At 38.3% G+C, this 23,817-nt stretch overlaps 1 long non-coding RNA gene across 1 annotated transcript in view; it reads left to right on the top strand.

The window, feature by feature from the left end:
• The first annotated feature begins 4,811 nt into the window (after nt 1-4,811).
• Nucleotides 4,812-23,817, top strand: part of LOC145538557 (uncharacterized) — a 119,252-nt gene continuing 100,246 nt past the window's right edge. Inside the window, exons 1-2 of the long non-coding RNA XR_014077013.1 lie at nt 4,812-5,099; nt 17,147-17,269. This is a non-coding gene — a long non-coding RNA (uncharacterized LOC145538557). The remainder of the gene's footprint in view (nt 5,100-17,146; nt 17,270-23,817) is intronic.

A 23,817-nucleotide genomic window follows, 5' to 3' on the forward strand; every position in this document is an offset into this window, starting at 1 on the left:
TAAGGGTCGGACACGACTGAGCGACTTCACTTTCATTTTTCCCTTTCATGCACTGGAGAAGGAAATGGCAAACCACTCCAGTATTCTTGCCTGGAGAATCCCAGGGACGGCGGAGCCTGGTGGGCTGCCGTCTGTGGGGTCGCACAGAGTCGGACACGACTGAAGCGACTTAGCAGCAGCAGCAGCAGCAGCAGGAAATTCCAAAAGATGAGAAGAAAATTACTGCTAATAAGAAGAAAAGGCAGAAGAGTCATCAGCCTCACTAGGTTGGGAAGATGTAAATTGGAATTCAGAGCTATGATGGAATCCAAAATGTGAGAGGTCAAAATTCTGGAGATAAGGTATTCCAGAGTTGAGTGAGTCTGTGAAACCACAGCAAAGAAGTAGTCAGGAAAAAAGAAAACATACTATACAACTTGCTAATTGGAAATTGGAGATAAAGTACTAAGAATGGTTAAAAGAATGTTAAAAAATATAGGACTAGCAGATGTAGGGAAAAGTCACTATGTTCAGGACTGAAGGAAAATGCCCAAGAAAGGAATAAACTTAGAAACAGTCTCCTGGTTTTCCCACCAGGTTGAAATTTACATCTAATTGGAGAGGTTGTAGTTGCTGTCCAATGGGTGGTATGAAAGTTTGGTGAGGTGCTGCTGGCCAGGGATGGTGGGCAGAAACCTGCCCAGTGGGATGGCAGCGAGATTCAATGGAAAGCTGATGGAGCACGGTGAGACTTGCTGAAGGGTACGGACCACTGGAAAAATAGCTGCTTGCTGATAGATAAGCTTCCCAATGAGAGGGAAGTAGCCTGCTGGCAGCTGCAGTGTACAAGCCTTTGAAACAGAAAACACTGGAGTCAAATTAGTGTCTCTTCCTCTTACAGCATTCCTACAGCACCCTTCACTAAGGCTTATCATTGTACCACCTGGTAAAATAAAAATATTTACAGGATCTGGCTTCAATATTATAAAGCAAGTCAAAAAAGAGTGGATTTGTAAAAATGAGCAAATTGTTGACGAAATGAAAAATTTCACCTAAGAAGTAGAATCTACAAAAATAATCAACTATATATTTTAGAAATCAAAAAGATAATAACTTTAATGGAGAATGCAGTAGGTGGAACTAAAGATATATTATGAACAGTTGTTTATAGAGTTAATGACTAAATGACAGGTCAGTAGAACATATCTAGATGGAAGCAAATAAAGAAAAAAAAACGGTAGAACAAAATATAAAATATTCATGAGAAAAGTGACATAAAAATCAAAAGTCTCACAAATAAGTGTTATGCAGTGCTAAAAAGAAGAGAGAGAAAATGGGCAAAATTGTGAGAACAACTTCTGTAAAACTTAAAGACATCAAACCATAGAATTGTGATGTACCTTAAATTCCAAGGAGGAAAGTTATAAAAAAGAGAACCACCACACATTAAAGCATATCATAGTAAAACATCAGAAACAGGACAAAAAGAAAACTTTAAAAGTAGGCAGAGAAAAACAGTCACATTACATACAAAAGGAAATTTAAATGATAATGAAATGTCACTTTCAAAATGCTTAAAGACAATAGCTGTCAATCTATGATTCTATTCCACTGAAGATACTTTTCAAAAAACAAAGGGTGATAAATGGAAGGAATAGGCAAATCTGTGCAGAAGAGTTTCAAATACCTTACATGTATACCTCACCTTGAAGGAGGAGGAAGGATAACTACACTCCTTAATTGTCAGCTGTGCTTAATGACCTCATTCCAGTGAATACTGGTACAGAAAGGAAGAAGAATGAGAATAAACTCAAGTGGAAAAATCTGACAAACACTGTCAGCCTGGCTATCAAGGTTGACATCAACAGGGCTAAGTCAGGTGTTGATAATGTGTACTCTTGATACGATCATGAAAATGGCACTTCACTGCTGTGGTCTTCCTCCTCAAAACACATCATCCCAGTCAAACAATAAGATAAACATCATAAAAATCCAAATTAAGAGACATTCTGTAAGCTACCTGGCAGTACTCCTCAGAACTGTCAAGGTCATCAAAGGCAAGGAAAGTCTGAGAAATTGTTAAAACCAACAAGAACCTAAGGAAACATGACAATTACATGTAATATGTTACCCTGGAAGGGATCCTGGGACTGAAAATGGAAGTTAGGTTAAAAACTAAGAAAGACTAAATGAAGTATGGATTTTATTTAATAATGTACAAATATTGGCTCATTAATTAAAACAAGTGTACCATGCTAATGTAGATATGTATGCTAATGGAATATGAAATAAATGGGGTATATGGGAACTCTTTATCTTTGTAATTTTTCTGTAAATCTGAAAATGTTCTAAATTTTTTAAGTTTATTTAAAAATTAAGTGAAAAAATGTCATTTCATAACAAAATCTGAAAAAATAGCGTTGCAGAAAATCCATATGAAGAGAAACACTACAAGCAGTTTTCAGACAAAAGGAACATTATTCCAAAAAGAAGCATAGAAGTAAAAGAAGCAATGATGAATATCAAAAAAGGCAAATATGTGGATGAATCTAAATTAGTATTGACTATGTAAAATAACAACAATAAATCCTTATGCCTTCTAAATATCTGAAATTCAAACACACAATAAAAATAATATAAAAAGCAGGAAAAGCATAAAGATGTTAAAGTATAAGTTTCTAGGATTGTCAGGGAAGTGATTAAAATACTAATTTATATTAGACTTTAATTATAGATATTATATCTGCAGTAACCACTAAAAGGATAATAAAGTAATATTTAACTGACAACCTAATAAAGAGTGCATGTGGAACACTAAAAAGAATAAGTTTAAAAGGATATAGAGTAGAGAGTAAAAGTAATGTAAAATATATGGAAATTTAGAAAAATAAGAAAATAAATGGTAAATTTAATCCAAATATGTAATTACATTAAAAGTCAATGATACAGTACTATAAAGATATTAGTTATTTAAAATAACACATACAAAGATACAAGAATATAATTTCTCAATTTAGCAGATACACAAAAATTTTAAAGTAAAATTTAGAAAATAAAATGTTTTTGGACAAGACCAAGTATCTGGGACCTTTTGGTGTGAACCAGATGTCTTATGGACAAGATGTCTAATGGAGTTTTTGTACAAGACCAAATATCAAGAATTTTTTGGCATGGACAAAGTGTCTTAGGCATGTCTTAGACAGGACCATATTTTCTAATACCTCAATTTTAATGAAAAAAATGTAGCTGGAGCTAAAGAGGAACATTTTATAATAGCAAAGTTTTAATCTGTTGGAAGATGTGGCAGTTCTAAATTTGTTTGCCACTCATAATAGGGCTTCAAAATAAATAAACCAAAAATTGCAGTCATAAAAGGACAAATGCAAAATCAGAGAGAATTTACTATGCCTCTCACTAACTTATATACTAACAAACATTAAAAATTCATAAGGATACAAGGATATGAGAAGCATGATTAATAAACTTGACCTGATTATACCTTTTTCCTAAATGTATAAGTATCATACATATTTGAAATATCTCAATCTGCCTGCAATGTGGGAGACCTGGGTTTGATCCCTGGGTTGGGAAGACCCCCTGGAGAAGGGAATGGCAACCCACTCCAGTATTCTTGCCTGGAAAATTCCATAAACAAAGGAGCCCAGTGAGCTATAGTCATGGGGTTGCAAAGAGTCCACATGTTCAATATATATGTACAATATGTACATATGTACATATTGTCAATATGTATATATATATGTTCATATATATGTACAGAAAACATAGCACCTGGAAACTATAGGATATACTTTATTTTCAAGTAAGTATAGATTTTTTACAACCAAAATTGACCATATGCTGGAATATAAATCAAGATTTAAAAAATCTTGAAGAATTGAAGTCGTGAAGAGCATATTCTCTGTACACAGGAGAATTAATCTATCATTTCATAACAACAAGATGATTGGAAGTTCCTCAAATGTTTGAAAACCCCCCAAATATACCTAAAATGACCCAAACAAAAAAATGTTGATTTAGATTAAGAAGTATTTTGAGTTGAATGATAATTAAGTCATAACACAGCAAAGCCTGTGGGATGCAGACAATCCTTATTTTTAGGAAAATGTATAGCCTTAAATGAACATATCAGGGTGATACACTCTCTCCAAGAAGGCTACCATCAATTTCTTTCTTCACTGGATACGCCTATAAAGCCCATATTGTGGGAAGAAATTCTTCCATCTCCTGGAATCTCTGCTCACCTGTGCCTGCATTATCCAATAGATGTCTAAGAAGGGACACTATGTGACTTTGAAAGCTAAGTCATTAGAAGCCTTACAGCCTCTGTTTGGATCTCTTAGAATTGTCTCTCTGCGTAATGCTAACCACCATGTATTGGTAAAATGTCTCTATCCTGAGACCACCAGGCAATGAGAAATTCAAAGTTAGGCATGTGGAAATAAAGAGAGATGCCCGAGCAGTCTCTCATATGTTCCAATCATATGCATGGTCAGTTGCTTCAGATGTGTCCAACTCTTTGCAATTCTATGGACTGTAGCCTGCCAGACTCCTCTGTCCATGGGATTCTCCAGGAAAGAGTACTGGAATGGGTTGCCATGCTCCCCTCCCAGGGATCCTCCCAACCCAGGGATCAAATCAGCTTCTCCTGCATTGCAGGGAGTTCTTTACCACTAGAGCCACTGGGAAGCCCATGTTCCAGCCCTCTCAGCCCAAATCCCATTATCTGAATGAATAAACCTGTATGCAAATCCAACCCAAGCTGTCACCTGACTGCTAGCATATGTGAAAACCCAAATAAGGACCACTCAGCTGACTCTTCGATCCCCAGAAATGTGAAAGATAATAGCAAATTGCCTCTTTAGGTCACTTAGTTTAAAGGTGGTTTGTTTTATACTTATAGGTAATCAGAAACATTTTTAAAGAAGAAAAGCTGGGAGCGGGACTAAGATGGCGGAGGAATAGGACGGGGAGACCACTCTCTCCTCCACAAATTTATCGAAAGAACATCTGAACGCTGAGCAAACTTCACAAAACTACTTCTGAACACTGGCAGAGGACGTCAGGCATCCACAAAGACAGCGCATTATCTTCAAAAGGAGGTAGGAGAAATTATAAAAGATAAAAAGAGAGACAAAAGAGTTAGGGACGGAGACCCGTCCCGGGGAGGGAGTCATAAAAGAGGAGAAATTTCCAAGCACCAGGAAACCCTCTCACCGGTGGGCTTGGGGGAAGATTTCGAATGTTGGAGGGCAACATAACTGGGAGAAAAAATAAATAAAACCCACAGATTACGTGCCTAAAGGCAACTCCCAGCAAAGAACCCCAGACGCTCGCATCCGCCACCAGCAAGTGGGGGCTGAACGGAGAGGAGCGGGCGGCACTGCTTAGGGTAAGGACTGGGCCCGAACGCCCTGAGGGCAATCTGAGGGAGCTAACGTGAGATCGTAACCTAAACTGTGGGACAGCCAGAGAGAGAGAACTATCCCGCGAAAAGCCCAAATCTAAGGCACTGCCGGCCTGCTCACAGAACAAAGGACTGAGCGATACCAGAGGAGAGCTAGCCGGCTGCGGACCGCCCCATCCCCCGCCGGACACAGCAGGCAGGCGGGGCCCGCCAGAGCCGGAAAGGGGCAAACTCGGCCCCAGAGAGGGCACCCCCTACCAAACTGCAAACAGGCTTCCAGTTTCTAAGCAAAGACTGCCTGAGATCCCGGAGGGTCGACAGCCGCCAGGAGGGTCGCAGCCAGAGACCAGCTCCCCAGACCCGACACAAAGCACATCGGAGCCGGGAGCGCCCGTAAACCGAGGCGGGGACCAGGGAGGTGATAAGCCGCACCGCCCCAACAGGGGAGAGTGCGCTCACCAAACTCCTGGCCGCCTGAGCAGCTCCGACCGGGAACGGCACAAGCCACGGGCGAAACCGAGTCTGCGCCTTTGTGGAGTAACCGGGAACCTGAACCTGAGCGGCTTAGACCTGGGAAGTGCACGCATCTCAGGGCCCACTCCCCGGCCGAGTAACCTGAAGCCTGAGCAGGGTAGACGGGGAAAGCGCCGTGAGCGGGGGCGAACCCAGTGCGGCCGAGACACTGTGAGCTCTCCACACACACGCCAGTGATATAGGTTTGCAGTATTCCTCCCTCCCCACAGCACGACTGAACAAGCAAACCTAAAGAGACCACCTCCTCCCCTTTATGGCAGGGCAGAAATTAGATACTGAAGAGACCTCCAAACAGAAGCCAAATAAACAGAGGGAAGCGCGTTGGAAGTGACAGGCCAACAGATTAAAATCCCTGTAGTTAACACCGACTGCATCGAAAGGGGCCTATAGATCTTGGAAAGTATAAGCAGGAACAAGGGTCTATCTGAAACTGAACAGACCCCACACTGCTCACAACAGCTCCAGAGAAAATCCGGGATATATATTTTCACTACTATCATTTTTTTTTTTAATTTTTTTTTAAAATTTTTTCTTTCTTCTTTCTTTTTTCTTTAAGTCCTCTATTACACCTTTAACTTTCATTTTCATAACCCACTATTACATTGCCAAAAAAAAAAAACCCTATTTTTAAAGCAAACTGCATACATATATCTTACACCTTTTGTGTTTTCTTTTTTTTACTGTTTTTTTTCCTGTTTTACTTTTTTTACTGTTTCTTTTTTTACTGTTTTACTGTTTTTTCTTTTTTTTATATTGTAAGTTTTATAAGAGTCTAACCTCTACTCTAGATTTTTAATCTTTGTTTTACATATTTGATATCAATTTTGTACATTTAAGAACCCAATCTTTAGGACCCATTTTTACTCAGGAGTGTGATTACTGGCTTGATTACTCTCTCCCCCTATTGACGCTCTTTCTTCTCCCCCAGGGAACCTCTATCTCCCACCGTCCTCCTTCTCTTGTCAACCCAATTCTGTGAATCTCTGAGGGTGTTCTGGGTACTGGAGAACACTTTGGGAACAGAATACTGCCCAGATCTCTCTCTCCCCTCTTGATTCCTCCCTTTCTACTCATGCTCACCTCTATTACCTTCCTCCCCCCTCTCTATGTATCTCTGTGAACCGCTCTGAGGGTTCCAGACTGTGGAGAGCACAGAGGGAAGTGCTTACTGGCTAGACTGCTCTCTCCACTTTTGAGTCCCCCTCTTCCCCTCCTGATCACCTCAACCCCCCACCCACCACTTCACCTCTCCATATAACTCAGTGAACCTTTCTGGGTATCCCTCACTGTGGAGAATCTTTTCACCATTAACCTAAAAGTTTTATTATTGATGTTGTATGGATGGAGAAGTCTTGAGGCTACTGCAAGAATAAGACTGAAAGCCAGGGGAAACATTAATTAATAAGAGATCATCCAATAGCCTCCACATATACACTGAAACCAAGCTCCACCCAAGAGCCAATAAGTTCCAGAGGAAGACATACCACGCAAATTCTCCAGCAACGCAGGAACATAGCCCTGAGCATCAACATACAGGCTGCCCAGAGGCACACCAAATCCATAGACATCTCAAAACTCAATACTGGACACTCCATTGCACTCTAGAGAGAAGAAATCCAGCTCCACCCACCAGAACACCAACACAAGCTCCCCCAACCAGGAAGACTTGACAAGCCACCCGTCCAACCCCAGCCACAGTGAGGAACATCCACAATAAAGAGGAACTTCAAACTACCAGAATACAGAAAGGCCAAGCCTAACACAGCAATCTAAACAAGATGAAAAGGCAGAGAAATACTCAGCAAGTAAAGGAAAATGAGAAATGCCCACCAAACCAAACAAAAGAGGAGGAGATAGGGAATCTATCTGAAAAAGAATTTAGAATAATGATAATAAAAATGATCCAAAATCTTGAAAGCAAAATGGAGTTACAGATAAATAGCCTGGAGACAAGGATTGAGAAGATGCAAGAAACGTTTATCAAGGACCTAGAAGAAATAAAAAGGAGTCAATATAGAATGAATAATGAAATAAAGGAGATAAAAGACACTCTGGAGGGAACCAACAGTAGAATAACGGAGGCAGAAGATAGGATAAGTGAGGTAGAAGATAGAATGATGGAAATAAATGAAGCAGAGAGGAAAAAAGAAAAAAGAATCAAAAGAAATGAGGAAAACCTCAGGGACCTCTGGAACAATATGAAATGCCCCAACATTCGAATCATAGGAGTCCCAGAAGAAGAAGATAAAAGGAAAGGCCATGAAAAAATACTCGAGGAGATAATAGTTGAAAATTTCCCTAAAATGAGGAAGGAAATAGTCACAGAAGTCCAAGAAACCCAGAGAGTCCCAAACAGGATAAACCCAAGGCAAAACACCCCAAGACACATATTAATCAAATTAACAAAGATCAAACACAAAGAACAAATATTAAAAGCAGCAAGGGAAAAACAACAAATAACACACAAGGGGATCCCCATAAGGATAACAGCTGATCTTTCAATAGAAACTCTTCTAGCTAGAAGGGAATGCCAGGACATACTTAAAGTAATGAAAGAGAATAATCTACAGATTACAGTAACCCAGATTACTGTACCCAGCAAGGATCTCATTCAGATAGGAAGGAGAATTCAAAAGCTTTACAGACAAGCAAGAGCTGAGGGAATTCAGCACGACCAAACCAGCTCTCCAACAAATGCTAAAGGATCTTCTCTAAACAGGAAACACAGAAAGGATGTTTAAACACGAACTCAAAACAACAAAGTAAATGGCAATGGGATCATACTTATCAATAATTACCTTAAATGTAAATGGGTTGAATGCCCCAACCAAAAGACAAAGCCTGGCTGAATGGATACAAAAACAAGACCCCTATATATGCTGTCTACAAGAGACCCACCTCAAAACTAGGGACACATACAGACTGAAAGTGAAGGGTTGGAAAAACATATTTCATGCAAACGGAGACCAAAAGAAAGCCGGAGTCACAATACTCATTTCAGATAAAATAGACTTTAAAATAAAGGATGTGAAAAGAGACAAAGAAGGACACTACCTAATGATCAAAGGATCAATCCAAGAAGATGTAACAATTATAAATATATATGCACCCTACATAGGAGCACCACAATATATAAGGCAAATACTAACAAGTATGAAAGGGGAAATTAACAATAACACAATAATAGTGGGAGACTTTAATACTCCACTCACGCATATGGATAGATCAACTAAACAGAAAATTAACAAGGAAACACAAACTTTAAATGATACAATAGACAAATTAGATTTAATTGATATTTACAGGACTTTCCACCCCAAAACAACCAATTTCACCTTTTTCTCAAGCGCACACGGAACGTTCTCCAGGATAGATCACATCCTGGGCCATAAATCTAGCCTTGGTAAATTCCAAAAAATTGAAATCATCCCAGCCATCTTCTCTGACCACAATGCAGTAAGATTAGACCTCAATTACAGGAAAAAAACTATTAAAAATTCCAACATATGGAGGCTAAACAACACGCTTCTGAATAACCAACAAATCACAGAAGAAATCAAAAAAGAAATCAAATTATGCATAGAAACGAATGAAAATGAAAACACAACAACCCTAAACCTATGGGACATTATAAAATCAATGCTAAGGGGAAGGTTCATAGCAATACAGGCGTACCTCAAGAAACAAGAAAAAAATCAAATAAATAAACTAACTCTACACCTAAAGCAACTAGAGAAGGAAGAAATGAAAAACCCCAGGGTCAGTAGAAGGAAAGAAATCTTAAAAATTAGGGCAGAAATAAATGCAAAAGAAACAAAAGAGACCATAGCAAAAATCAACAAAACTAAAAGCTGGTTTTTCGAGAAGATAAACAAAATTGACAAGCCATTAGCCAGACTCATCAAGAAACAAAGGGAGAAGAATCAGATCAACAAAATTAGAAATGAAAATGGAGAGATCACAACAGACTCCACAGAAATACAAAGGATCATAAGAGACTACTACCAACAGCTACATGCCAATAAAATGGACAACTTGGAAGAAATGGACAAATTCTTAGAAAAGTATAACTTTCCAAAACGGAACCAGGAAGACATAGAAGATCTTAACAGACCCATCACGAGCACGGAAATCGAAACTGTAATCAGAAATCTTCCAGCAAACAAAAGCCCAGGACCAGATGGCTTCACAGCGGAATTCTACCAAAAATTTACAGAAGAGCTAACACCTATCCTACTCAAACTCTTCCAGAACATTGCAGAAGATGGTAAACTTCCAAACTCATTCTATGAGGCCACCATCACCCTAATTCCAAAACCAGACAAAGATGTCACAAAAAAAGAAAACTACAGGCCAATATCACTGATGAACATAGATGCAAAAATCCTTAATAAAATTCTAGCAAACAGAATCCAACATCATGTTAAAAAGATCATACATCATGACCAAGTGGGCTTTATCCCAGGAATGCAAGGTTTCTTTCACATCCGCAAATCAATCAATGTAATATACCACATTAACAAATTGAAAGATAAAAACCATATGATTATCTCAATAGATGCAGAAAAAGCCTTTGACAAAATTCAACATCCATTTATGATAAAAACCCTCCAGAAAGCAGGAATAGAAGGAACATACCTCAACATAATAAAAGCTATATATGGCAAACCCACAGCAAACATTATCCTCAATGGTGAAAAATTGAAAGCATTTCCCCTAAAGTCAGGAACAAGGCAAGGATGCCCACTCTCACCACTACTATTCAACATAGTTTTGGAAGTTTTGGCCACAGCAATCAGAGCGGAAAAAGAAATAAAAGGAATACAGATAGGAAAAGAAGAAGTAAAACTCTCACTGTTTGCAGATGACATGATCCTCTACATAGAAAACCCTAAAGATTCTACCAGAAAATTACTAGAGCTAATCAATGAATATAGTAAAGTTGAAGGATATAAAATTAACACACAGAAATCCCTTGCATTCCTATACACCAACAATGAGAATACAGAAAGAGAAATTAAGGAAACAATTCCGTTCACCATTGCAACAAAAAGAATAAAATACTTAGGAATATATCTACCTAAAGAAACAAAAGACTTATATATAGAAAACTATAAAACACTGATGAAAAAAATCAAAGAGGACACAAACAGATGGAGAAATATACCATGTTCATGGGTTGGAAGAATTAATATAGTGAAAATTAGTATACTACCCAAAGCAATCTATAGATTCAATGCAATCCTTATCAAGCTACCAATGGTATTTTTCACAGAACTAGAACAAATCATCTCACAATTTGTATGGAAATATAAGAAACCTCGAATAGCCAAAGCAATCTTGAGAAAGAAGAATGGAACTGGAGGAATCAACCTGCCTGACTTCAGGCTCTACTACAAAGCCACAGTCATCAAGACAGTATGGTACTGGCACAAAGATAGAAATACAGATCAATGGAACAAAATAGAAAGCCCAGAGATAAACCCACGCACCTATGGACACCTTATCTTCGACAAAGGAGGCAAAAATATACAATGGAGAAAAGACAATCTCTTTAACAAGTGGTGCTGGGAAAACTGGTCAACCACTTGTAAAAGAATGAAACTAGAACACTTCTTAGCACCATACACAAAAATAAACTCAAAATGGATTAAAGATCTAAATGTAAGACCAGAAACTATAAAACTCCTAGAGGAAAACATAGGCAAAAGACTCTCCGACATAAATCACAGCAGGATCCTCCATGACCCACCTCCCAGAATATTGGAAATAAAAGCAAAAATAAACAAATGGGACCTAATTAAAATTAAAAGCTTTTGCACAACAAAGGGAACTATAAGCAAGGTGAAAAGACAGCCTTCAGAATGGGAGGAAATAATAGCCAATGAAGCAACGGACAAACAATTAATCTCAAAAATATACAAGCAACTCCTGCAGCTCAATTCCAGAAAAATAAACGACCCAATCAAAAAGTGGGCCAAAGAACTAAACAGACATTTCTCCAAAGAAGACATACAGATGGCTAACAAACACATGAAAAGATGCTCAACATCACTCATTAGAGAAATGCAAATCAAAACCACAATGAGGTATCATTTCACACCAGTCAGAATGGCTGCTATCCAAAAGTCTACAAGCAATATATGCTGGAGAGGGTGTGGAGAAAAGGGAACCCTCTTAGACTATTGGTGGGAATGCAAACTAGTACAGCCACTATGGAGAACAGTGTGGAGATTCCTTAAAAAACTGGGAATAGAACTGCCATATGACCCAGCAATCCCACTGCTGGGCATACACACCGAGGAAACCAGAATTGAAAGAGACGCGTGTACCCCAATGTTCATCGCAGCACTGTTTACAATAGCCAGGACATGGAAGCAACCTAGATGTCCATCAGCAGACGAATGGATAAGGAAGCTGTGGTACATATACACAATGGAATATTACTCAGCCATTAAAAAGAATACATTTGAATCAGTTCTATTGAGATGGATGAAACTGGAGCCCATTATACAGAGTGAAGTAAGCCAGAAAGAAAAACACCAATGCAATATACTAATGCATATCTATGGAATTTGAAAGATGGTAACGATAACCCTATATGCAAGACAGAATAAGAGACACAGATGCATAGAACAGTCTTATGGACTCTGAGGGAGAAGGTGAGAGTGGGACGTTCTGGGAGAATAGCATTGAAACATGTATATTATCATATGTGAAACAGAACACCATTCCATGTTCGATGCATGAGACAAATGCTCAGGGCTGGGGCAATGGGATGACCCAGAGGGATGGGATGGGGAGGGAGGTGGGAGGGGGGGTCCAGGAAGGGGAACACATGTAAACCCATGGCGGATTCATGTCAATGTATGGCAAAAACTACTACAATATTGTAAAGTAATTAGCCCTCAACTAAAATAAATAAATTTATTTAAAAAAAAAAAAAAAGAAGAAGAGGAAAAGCCAAAACTCAGTTAGCTAAATTTCAAAATCAAGAACTTAGAAGCAGAGCACTGAAAGAAGTCAATACAGCCAAAGGTTTATCCTTGGAAAATATGCAGATATCAGATATCAGGTTGGCCAAATTATTTGTTCAGGTTTTTCCAACTAGATAGATAGATAGACAAAAATCTGATCAAGATGAAAAGAGAAGACACACATTATTTATTTCAAGAATAGGAGAAGGACCTTGCTACAAATTGAACAGGCATTAAAAGGATGGTATGAGAATTTTATGAATATATTAACAGTAATAAATTTGAACATTTATATGAAATGGGCAAGTTTTTCAAACATAATTTGTCTAACATGTTTAAGTGAAAATATTCTTATTCTTATTTATTTTAAAAGTGGAATCAGTAATTAAAAGTCTATGCACACATACACACATAACAAACACAGTCCCAGGCCCAGACAGCATTGTAACTGAATTCTTCCAAACATTCAAGTACAAAAAACCTTAAACAGATTTTTTCCAATAGAAAAAAGTGGAAAAATGGCCTCTTTGTGATACAAATACTTAAGAACTAGAATAGAAAGGAACTTTCCTAATCTGATAAAAGTAATCTATTAAAAAAAAACACCCTACAGTACACAGTATTTCTTACAGTGAAATGTTAAAATGTATCTTTATAATTTCAGAAACCAGACAAGGATAAACACTGCTACAATTTCTCTTTAGTAGTCTATGTGATCCATTAGTTAAAGAACCAGTATTTTAAGAATTGAACAAATGGACAAAATATTTGAAAAAGCACTTAAACAAGATTTTATCCAAATGGCCAATAACATGAAAAATGTGCTTAACCTAATTAATCATCTGGAAAATGCAAATTAAAATCACAATATGATGCTATTGTATACTCTCCAGAAGAGCTAAAATGAGAAACAAAACAAAACAGAATATCCCAAGCATTAGAAAGGATGAGTAGCATCTGGTCCCTAACACACCACTGATGGGAGTGTAAATTAGAATCACCTCTTTAGAAGACTATTTGGCTGTACTACTAAAGCAGAATCTAACATAGCTTTTGACCCAGCAATTCCAATCCTAGATATGTAACCCAACAAAAATGTATGTGTAGGTCTATCAAAGACATGTGTAAGGATGTTCATAGAAACACTCTACAATAACCAAAAATAAGAAGATAGGTAAATTACCATTCACTATGAAATGGATAAATAAAAAATATGGTATATTCATATATGTGAATGATATACAGGAATAAAAATGAACAGACTACAAGTACAGTCTCATAATCTCAAGTAGAACACTGGACAAAAGAAGACAGACACAAAAATATGCACAGTATGATCAGTTATGTATAACTCAGAAAGACAAAACTAACCGATAGTGTTAGGATGGTGGTTACCTTTGGCTAGGCAGAACACTCTGGCTGTTAGCAATGGTCTGTTTCTTGGGGTTGCATTGCTATATTTTATGTTTGAAGACTTATCAAACTATTGCAGGAAGGGGGACCCCTTCCAGGGGCCAAGAGTGGGCTCTTGTCTTACACTCAAAAATGAATTGTCCAAGGAGACACATGTGCTGACAAAGCAAGAGATGTTATTGGGAAGGGGCACAGGGGTGGAGAGCAGTAGGGTAAGGGAACCCAGGAGGACTGCTCTGCCACGTGGCATGCAGTTTGGGTTTTATGGTGATGGGATTAGTTTCCCAGTTGTCTTTAGCCAATCATTCTGACTCAGAGTCCTTCCTGGTGGTGCACTCATCACTCAGCCAAGATGGATGCCAGAGACAAGGATTCTGGGAGGTGGTCAGACACGTGGTGTCTCCTTTTGACCTTTCCCGAACTCTTCTGGTTCATGGTGGTTTATTAGTTCCGTGTTCCTGGATTAGTTCCGTGTTCCTGGAGTGGCACCCCACTCCAGTACTCTTGCCTGGAAAATCCCATGGACGGAGGAGCCTGGTAGGCTGCAGTCCATGGGGTCGCTACGAGTTGGACAGGACTGAGCAACTTCCCTTTCACTTTTCATTTTCATGCATTGGAGAAGGAAATGGCAACCCACTCCAGCGTCCTTGCCTGGAGAATCCCAGGGACAGGGGAGCCTGGTGGACTGCCGTCTATGGGGTCGCACAGAGTCGGACACGACTGAAGCGACTTAGCAGTCGTAGCAGTTCCTTACCAGTCGTAGCAGTTCCTTACCAGGACCTTCTGTTGTAAAACAACTCATGCAGATAGTTAGTATGGGCGTGGCCAGGGTGGGTGGTTTCAGTCAGTGTGCTTCCCCTAACAAACCTTAAGATATGTTTACTTTTGTATGTGTATGGCACACTTCAATGAAAAACTAATAAAATTTGTTTCTACAGCTGCAGATCCGGGCCTCAGGCAAAATCAGTTTTATCCAGTTGAGGTGCACCAAAACCCACTCTGCGTCATTTTTTTTTTAGTTATCGGTGCTCTGAAGTCTTGATTCTACTATTATGGAGATTCATCTCCCCTTTGGCAATGCTTCTACTTCGTCAACTTCTTTGCCTGGTCCTGACTTAACTCATTGCCCACCCTGTCTCTTTATTCCTCACTCTCCCATTTTTACTTGCTACTTGCCACTTTCTTTCTGCCCTCTCCACCCTCTCTCTCTTCCAGCCACACTTACCTCATAAAACAAATGCTATTGTCAGCAAGTCAGCGTACAGAAGTGGCTACTTTGAGCAGAACAGACCACTCACTATCAAACCTACAGATAATTTAGAATGCTTATCAGCTGGAAGCTGGTTGGGATGTACATAAAATCAAGCCCTATCTGTAAGGATGCTTTCTGACCACAAGTTAAGAAGTGGGCTATGGACATATCCAGCAAATGGACACAACCACATCACACTTCTGTTTAGTCCTCCACCCCAGCTGGATTTGAACCATTGGAAATCATGAAATTACCCTTTTACCTCCCCCTACACTGTCTAGTGCAATACCAAAGATATAGTGATTCAGTTCCATTCAGTTCAGTTCAGTCACTCAGTTGTGTCTGACTCTTTGAGACCCCATGAACTGCAGCATGCCAGGCCTCCCTGTCTGTCACCAACTCCTGGAGCCTACCCAAACTCATGTCCATTGAGTCGGTGATGCCATCCAACCATTTCATCCTCTGTCGTCCCCTTCTCCTCCTGCCCCCCAATGCTACCCAGCATTAGGGTCTTTTCCAATGAGTCAACTCTTCACAAGAGGTGGCCAAAGTATTGGAGTTTCAGCTTCAACATCAGTCCTTCCAATGAACACCCAGGATTGATCTCCTTTAGGATGGACTGGTTGGATCTCCTTGCAATCCAAGGGAATCTCAAGAGTCTTCTCTAACACCACAGTTCAAAAGCATCAATTCTTCGGCGCTCAGCTTTCTTTATAGTCCAACTTTCACATCCCTACATGACTACTGGAAAAACCATAGCCTTTACTAGATGGACATTTGTTGGCAAAGTAATGTCTCTGCTTTTTAATATGTTGTCTAGGTTGGTCATAACTTTCCTTCCAAGGAGTAAGTGTCTTTTAATTTCATGGCTGCAGTCATCATCTGCAGTGATTTTGGAGCCCCTCGAAATAAAGTCAGCCACTGTTTCCCCATCTATTTGCCATGAAGTGATGGGACCAGATGCCATGATCTTAGTTTTCTGAATGTTGAGCTTTAAGCCAACTTTTTCACTCTCCTCTTTCATTTTCATCAAGAGGCTCTTTAGTTCTTCTTCACTTTCTGCCGTAAGGGTGGTATCATTTGCATATCTGAGGTTGTTGATATTTCTCCCGGCAATCTTGATTCCAGATTGTGCTTCAATAATTATTTATCTGAGAAGCCTGCAACCAAACACTTAATGGATAAATAAGTGACCTTGTGTTCTAACTTGCTAGTTCCTTGCTTTCTTCTCAATCTCATCCTGAAATGATGACTCGGATGTGAAATTTCTTAATTTTCACCCTAAGCCTCCAAATTCCCTAAACTTAGACAAGCCCTTAAAACACTGTTCAAAAATACATCAAATATCAAAGATTATGACCTATCTTTTTCTTTACACCAAAACTGGAGTGTGTTAGCTAAAACTGGAGTGTGTTAATTAAAATAAGGTATTATAATTTTTTCTTCTTTCATCTGAGATCAAAGAGTGATATCATACTGTGACGGTATATTTTTAGGAGAGCCACTGAAGTCTTTTTGTGTGTCTAGCTATAGGAAGCTAATTTCTGTTTGTATATTCAATTGCAGATATAAATGAATGTACCACTGACAACGGTGGCTGTCAGGACCAATGCTGTAATACAATTGGCAGTTATTACTGCAAGTGTCAAGCTGGCCAGAATCTGGAGGAAGATGGCAGAGGATGTAGAGGTAACAGTTGGGACTGTCTGCTTCCTGATAAGAGAGAACATCTATGTAATGCAAAAGAGAGGGGTGTCTTTGATCCAGAGCCAGTTGAAATGCCTGTGCTGAATGTTGTCAAGAGCACAGATCTTCCTCTCATGTCTAGATTACAAAATTGTAACCCTAAGAACACTTCAAGTAGCTTATTATAAGAAACATGATTATACACTGGTTTGGCTGTGTCATGTTCTGATTATGGAATTTCAATCGTTCATTTAAATCCCTGGGTAAAGTACATATTTGTGAAAGCATTTTGTTTAATTCTGAAGTGAAAATGGTGCTTATCATAAAATACTCATGTGTTGTTACAATAGAAATAAAGAGAAGCAAAAGCAACCACAGGAACAGTATTTTTGATATAGAATTAGCTTTTTCCCCACAAACTCCCATTTTCTGACTCCTTTTAAAATTAATTCCCTCCTTCCTTTATTTATTAATTCATCATTTTGTTCATTTGACAGTCATTGAGTTGCTGCTCTGTATCAGGCATTATTCCATGCTCTAGGGATATAAAAATTAATGAGAAATATATTCTGCCCTGAAGGAGCTCACTGATTAGAGGCAAAGATTGAAACATAAGCCAAAAACTTTACAGAATAGTGTGTTAAGACATTATAGAATGAGGTTAAGTGCACTGGATTCAAAGAGACCTGGATTTTAGTCTCAACTCTGTCACTTACAATTTCTGTAACCTTGGGCATGTTATTTTATCTTGCTAAGACTCTTTCCTCATCTGTAAAATTTAGGATAATGGTAGCTCCCACAAACGGAGAAGGCAATGGCACCCCACTCCAGTACTCTTGCCTGGAAAATCCCATGGACGGAGAAGCCTGGTAGGCTACAGTCCATGGGGTCACTAAGAGTCGGACACGACTGAGCGACTTCACTTTCACTTTTCCCTTTCATGCACTGGAGAAGGAAATGGCAACCCACTCCAGTGTTCTTGCCTGGAGAATCCCAGGGACGGCGGAGCCTAGTGGGTTGCCGTCTATGGCGTCGCACAGAGTCGGACACGACTGAAGCGACTTAGCAGCAGCAGCAGCAAAACCACAAAAGTTGCTGTGGGAATTAAATAAAATAATGCATCTACAGCACTTAGCATAGTGAGTGGCTATAGTAGGTATTCAAATGATAATTATGAATTGTACCCTAATTTATGACCACATTGTTTCCCAGATTAGGAAAGTAATTGGGACCAGAGACCACTTCCTTGTCTTCTTCTCAAAAAGAGATACCCAAAATATAATAATCTCTGGTACCATGCTTTTTACCATCCTTTTTGACTTTTTCCCTATCTATTTTTACCATTTAAATGCTTGCACATTTAATGTATTCAGTCTTTTTCTTTAGATAACATAGAAATGCATTTATTTGGTTTCCCCATTGACCTTACAAAATCAAACTCAATTTTTCCCCTGACAATGTCAATTCCTAATGGGACATGTATGAGTAAGTTAATGGAAGAAAACAAGAGAAACAAAAGTCATCCCACTGAAGGTGTCTGGGATTGGGGCTGTGGGTTTGTTGGGACTGCCGAGGCAAGACAAGTTGTGGATGTAAGTAGGTTGGAGAATTTCTCAGATTCTCAGGAAGCAGTGCAGCTCACTCTCTTCTGGACCATCTCTAGCACATAGCAACAGGACGGGCTGCAAGTAGACAACCATATGTTTGAGGGTGACTACATCTGGAACTTTCTGAGACAAGTTTCATTCCAGGCACAGTCCTCTGCCTGTAAGGGTGTGCATTTATAAAGGCAAGTCCTAAATTCAATCAGGTCCTTTTAAATTCAGGTGAGATCATCTTTATTTCTGATGAGACTGAAATGATGTTTTCAGTATGGATTCAATATCAGAGAACCAGAGAGGTCAAGCACCTCATGGTGTCCAAATGATAGGTAGGCTAATGCCCACTGAAGTTAGCATGATCTGCCTGATGAGAATATTATTTTCACAATCCTCTCCACTGCCTGACAAGCAGTGAACTCTTTGTTTCTTTTTGGCTGAGTATTATTATTATCAACATGATCATTATGATACATTTGAAATGCCAGTAGAGCAATTAGCTGTGTTACGTTTAACAATAATTGTTGTTATTTTTATAGCAACTATTAGTCTGGTAAGGCATGTTAAACTTTATATCCACTAATTCATTTATATGCAATTATCTCATATTTTAATTGAAATTAGTCACTTCATATAAATAACATATTTAGAGAAGTGATTTCCATGTTTTCATATAACTGATGTTCATTTCTACACAGTATATAAGAGTAACATGGGTTATTTGTGAGAATTAAGAGTTTGACACTGAATTAACACTGACTTCCTATTTACTGAGATATAGAACTAGGGTTGATGGTGTGGGATGGAACAACTTGCCAATAAAGAACTTCTCTCAGTCCCATATTTCCTAGCATCTTTTCTTATCCATTTCTTTGAATGACCATTTGATAGATATAGTGATGTTAATGATTCATTTTGGTGGATTGTTGAACATGCAATGATCTCAGATTTGTTCATATACATAATTTAATAAAAATAATAGAGGTTGTTTTGAAATTAAATCTATCCTAAAGCCACTGCAAATGGGCATTTCAATTCATGTGAGGGCACTAGTGAGTCATTCATATGTATTTACTTGACGCTAACAGTAAAAGTTGGTTGGCTTCAAAGGCTATTGTGTTGAATGCTGAAGATATAGAATTAAACAATCATTTAGAGAGACTTTTTCTTTGCATTTATATAAATTGCATTTAACTATTTGAATTGCTTTTTAAAATACAGATCAAAATTTTAGCAGACATTTACTGTAGGATTAAAATACATCTAGAGTCTACCCTTTCAATGGAATTGAAGCATTTATAAATGGCTAATCTTATTCTCTAACCTTTTCTCTAAAGAGCTATAAACTTGTAGAAAAGGCTTCTGATTAGCTCAGGTACATGAGTATCCCCTTCTTTCAGGCATAGCAATGAACCTAACACACATTTTTAACTCACTCTGCAGATAGATTATTATAATGTGTAAATTAAATATACAAATAACTGCATGCCACTTAACACTGTGAAAATATATACATATAATTTTTATATATATGCAGGACATAAAGTTTTCTTCTTTAATTTGTTAATGTCGGGTAAAATATTTAAGGCTTTTCAAAAATGTGACCATCTTTGCATTTCAGGAAAAAATAGAACTGGATTTTGTCTTTTTATTTGCTATTAAATCCAATTTGCTATAATTTTATCATATTTTCATCTATAACTATGAGTGAAATAGGCCAGTAGTTTGTGATTCTCATTTGCTTTTTATGGCAGTGGTTCTCAAATGGAGGAATTTTGTCCCCCAGAGATATTTGGCAATGTCTGAAGACATTGATTTTCACAACTGAGGGGAGGGAGTACTATTGGCATCTATTGGGTTGAGGCCAGGATACTGCTAAATGTCTTCTTCTGTTGCTCTGATTGTACATATGCTGGACTTTATTCTATCTCACATGCTGCTTTCGTATGTTCTATTTTCTTTTCTCTCTTTACTACATATGCTCAGTCTTATTGAGTTTCAAATATCAACAATTTAACTTTATATCTTTAGAAGTCTCATTTTTCTCAAATAAGTAAGTTCCTTTATGTTGTATGTTCAGTTTTTATACTTATATCCTTTTCTATTGATATTTTGCACATAGCTATTCTTTATTCTGTGTCTGATGCCAACTTCTATGGTCCTTGTGTGGGAGTCTAAACCTATTGCTTCTTATTTCCAGGCTACAAGTTAGACTCTCTGTTCTTTCATGTTGCATATGCTTCTCATATAAAACTTCTCACAGAGCACTGCATTTGTTTAAACATTTAGACTATCTAGAATTACTTACAAGATCGGGACTATCTCCTAGGTAAGAGCCATGTCTTATCACTTTTTCATAACCACATCACAGGTGTCTAGTGCCTAGCAGAATTCCATAAATGCTTACTGAATGAATGAATAGATGAAAGAGTACATGTCCAACCAGTCAGAAATGCATACAGACATAGTCAGTACACCTCTTATTCATTTCCTTATGTACAACTTTTAATCATGCTGGGTTTGTCATTTAAAGTCTGACTAGTCAAGCCATTTGGTTATTAGTAGGTCTGTGTAAATATTTACTGATAACAGATCTGTTTCATTTGAAAGGGCAAATCACATTTTTACTTTTAGAGGGCAATTCAGAATCTTAGGTTGAAAATTCTGACATTTCTCCATATGAAATATCTAAATTATTGGCATGGCAACATAACTAGTGTGACTGAGCATGGTAGTACCATGGAGTCAAGGACTTTTTCTAAATTAAAGTTAATTAACATTGCTGTACATTGTAATCAGTGAACTGACAAAGATAATGAATACTGAGTGGACTGTTGGGATATAGTTTTCCATTTGGATGAAATAAATGAACCTAAAGGTATATTGTTTAATGAATTGACAGTCAAAATATTTTAAAGTAATTTGATAATATTTTAGCCAACTTTTTTTCTGAAACACATTAGAAATAGTGTGAATAAACAATATACCTCAGCAAACTGTTGTTATATATGGAACTATAGAATTTTTGACTGAAACAAAAGTTTTTATAGGTGGACTCCCAAGGAAATTAAATGATTTGAACAGTCTCAAAATGCTAATTGATAGAGGAAGTGATCCTGGAAACCAAGCTTTCGTATTTCTCCTCTGTGAGATTGATAGGCAGTATGAACTGCATACAGAGCAAATTAATCAGAACCATGGAGTCTAATTGCTACAGAGGCCCAGAAACCCTCAGCTCATAGAGGCTACAATCTACAGAGGAGAGAAATTAAAACCTGAAGAACCTGATTGATTCCTCCAATTCCCAGATGGTTTACTTATAGAGCTAAGAACAAAATCCAGCTCTCCTTTTTCCAATTGCCATTCTTCCAATTATGGCCAATAAGCATTTATTGGGTAGCTAGTAACTGTTCAGCATTGTGTTAGGGGTAATCTTAAGAGTACTAAATTAATGCAAAATTTGGTTTCTTTCATCGTAGTATTTCAGTATCATTAAGCATCGAGATATGGTCCATGCTGACTCAGCAGGTAAAGAATCTGCCTGCAATGCAGGAGACACTGGAAATGCAGGAGATGCAGGTTTGATCCCCGGGTTGGGAAGATCCCCTGCAGAAGGAAATGGCAACCCACTCCAGTATTCTTGCCTGGAAAGGAGCCTGGTGGGCTATAGTCCAAAGGGTCACAAAGAGTCGGACACGACTGAGTGACTAAGGACACACGCAGGAGTAATTACACTATATGCTTTGAGAGCTCACCCAGGTCTGCTCCTTGCCTCCAATCAGCACCAACTCTAAACAATCTGCTTGTTTATCCTGATATTAGACATCTCTGATCAGGGGGGTTCTGCATGTCCTTTTCACAGTTTTGATAAGTCTGTCTATCAAGAAAGCTTTTCTTATGTGTAATCTATATTCCTCCTGCTGAAGTTTAAGCCTAAATTTTATTTTCTTCTTAGCTCAGAAAGACTTAACAAATCAGAACCCCCCCTTATATTAATTCTTTACACACTTACAGAGCATTTCTATGCCCTCCTCAACTTACTAAAAACATTGTACCAAATACTGGAAGCTGTTGGCACTTGAAGAAAAAATACTGCCTATCTTTCCATCCCTGTATGTATGTATCTATCTATCTACATACATAATACACACATCTTAGTTTCTGAGTTCATAAAATTCACTTGAAGAAATCATTATTAAGGATTTATTTACTTTTCTGTGTTGCTTCTTTTAATAGTCATTTATAAAGGGCCTCTTGAAATTCTGCTGGTATTAGGGAGCATATGCAGACACACAGATGGTAAAGAATGCTCCTGCAATGAGGGAGACCTGGGTTCGATCCCTGGGTTGGGAAGATCCCCTGAAGGAGGGCATGGCAAGCTACCCCAGTGTTCTTGCCTGGAGAATCCCATGGACAGAGGAGCCTGGTGGGCTACAGTCCATGGGTTTGCAAAGAGTCAGACATGACTGAGGGACTAAGCACAGCACAAAGATAGTAATACTAGCTCTGTGACCTCCTTGAGCTGACAGTCTGGTCGGGGGGTGGGGAGTGATATAAAATGAAGAACAATTTGAGAAAATTCCCATACAGTGTATCCTCATGTATTAAAATTTTTCTGTTTTGAATTTATCGACACATTTATAATATGGAATTCATTATGTTGAAAAAAACTATGAATCACTTAAAATTCTTGGAATTTATCATATTTGAAACATAAAACTATACAAATATCTTTCTTTTCATCCATTTATCCATCTAACAAATTATGTGTCTGACCCATACACTGTGGACCATGTTGAACAAAACACACACTTTGGGTTTGAATATTTAATCTGACATTCACTAACTATGAGATTTAGGGGAAGTTACTTAATATCCACAGGCCGTCCCTTCTTCATCTATAAAACTAGAATAACAATATTTAACCTGATGTGAACTGAGAAATTAAATGAG

This window comes from Giraffa tippelskirchi, chromosome 2, assembly GCF_054371585.1.
Source record: "Giraffa tippelskirchi isolate mGirTip1 chromosome 2, T2T-mGirTip1v1.2.pri, whole genome shotgun sequence".
In the NCBI taxonomy this organism is placed as follows: Eukaryota; Metazoa; Chordata; class Mammalia; order Artiodactyla; family Giraffidae; genus Giraffa; species Giraffa tippelskirchi.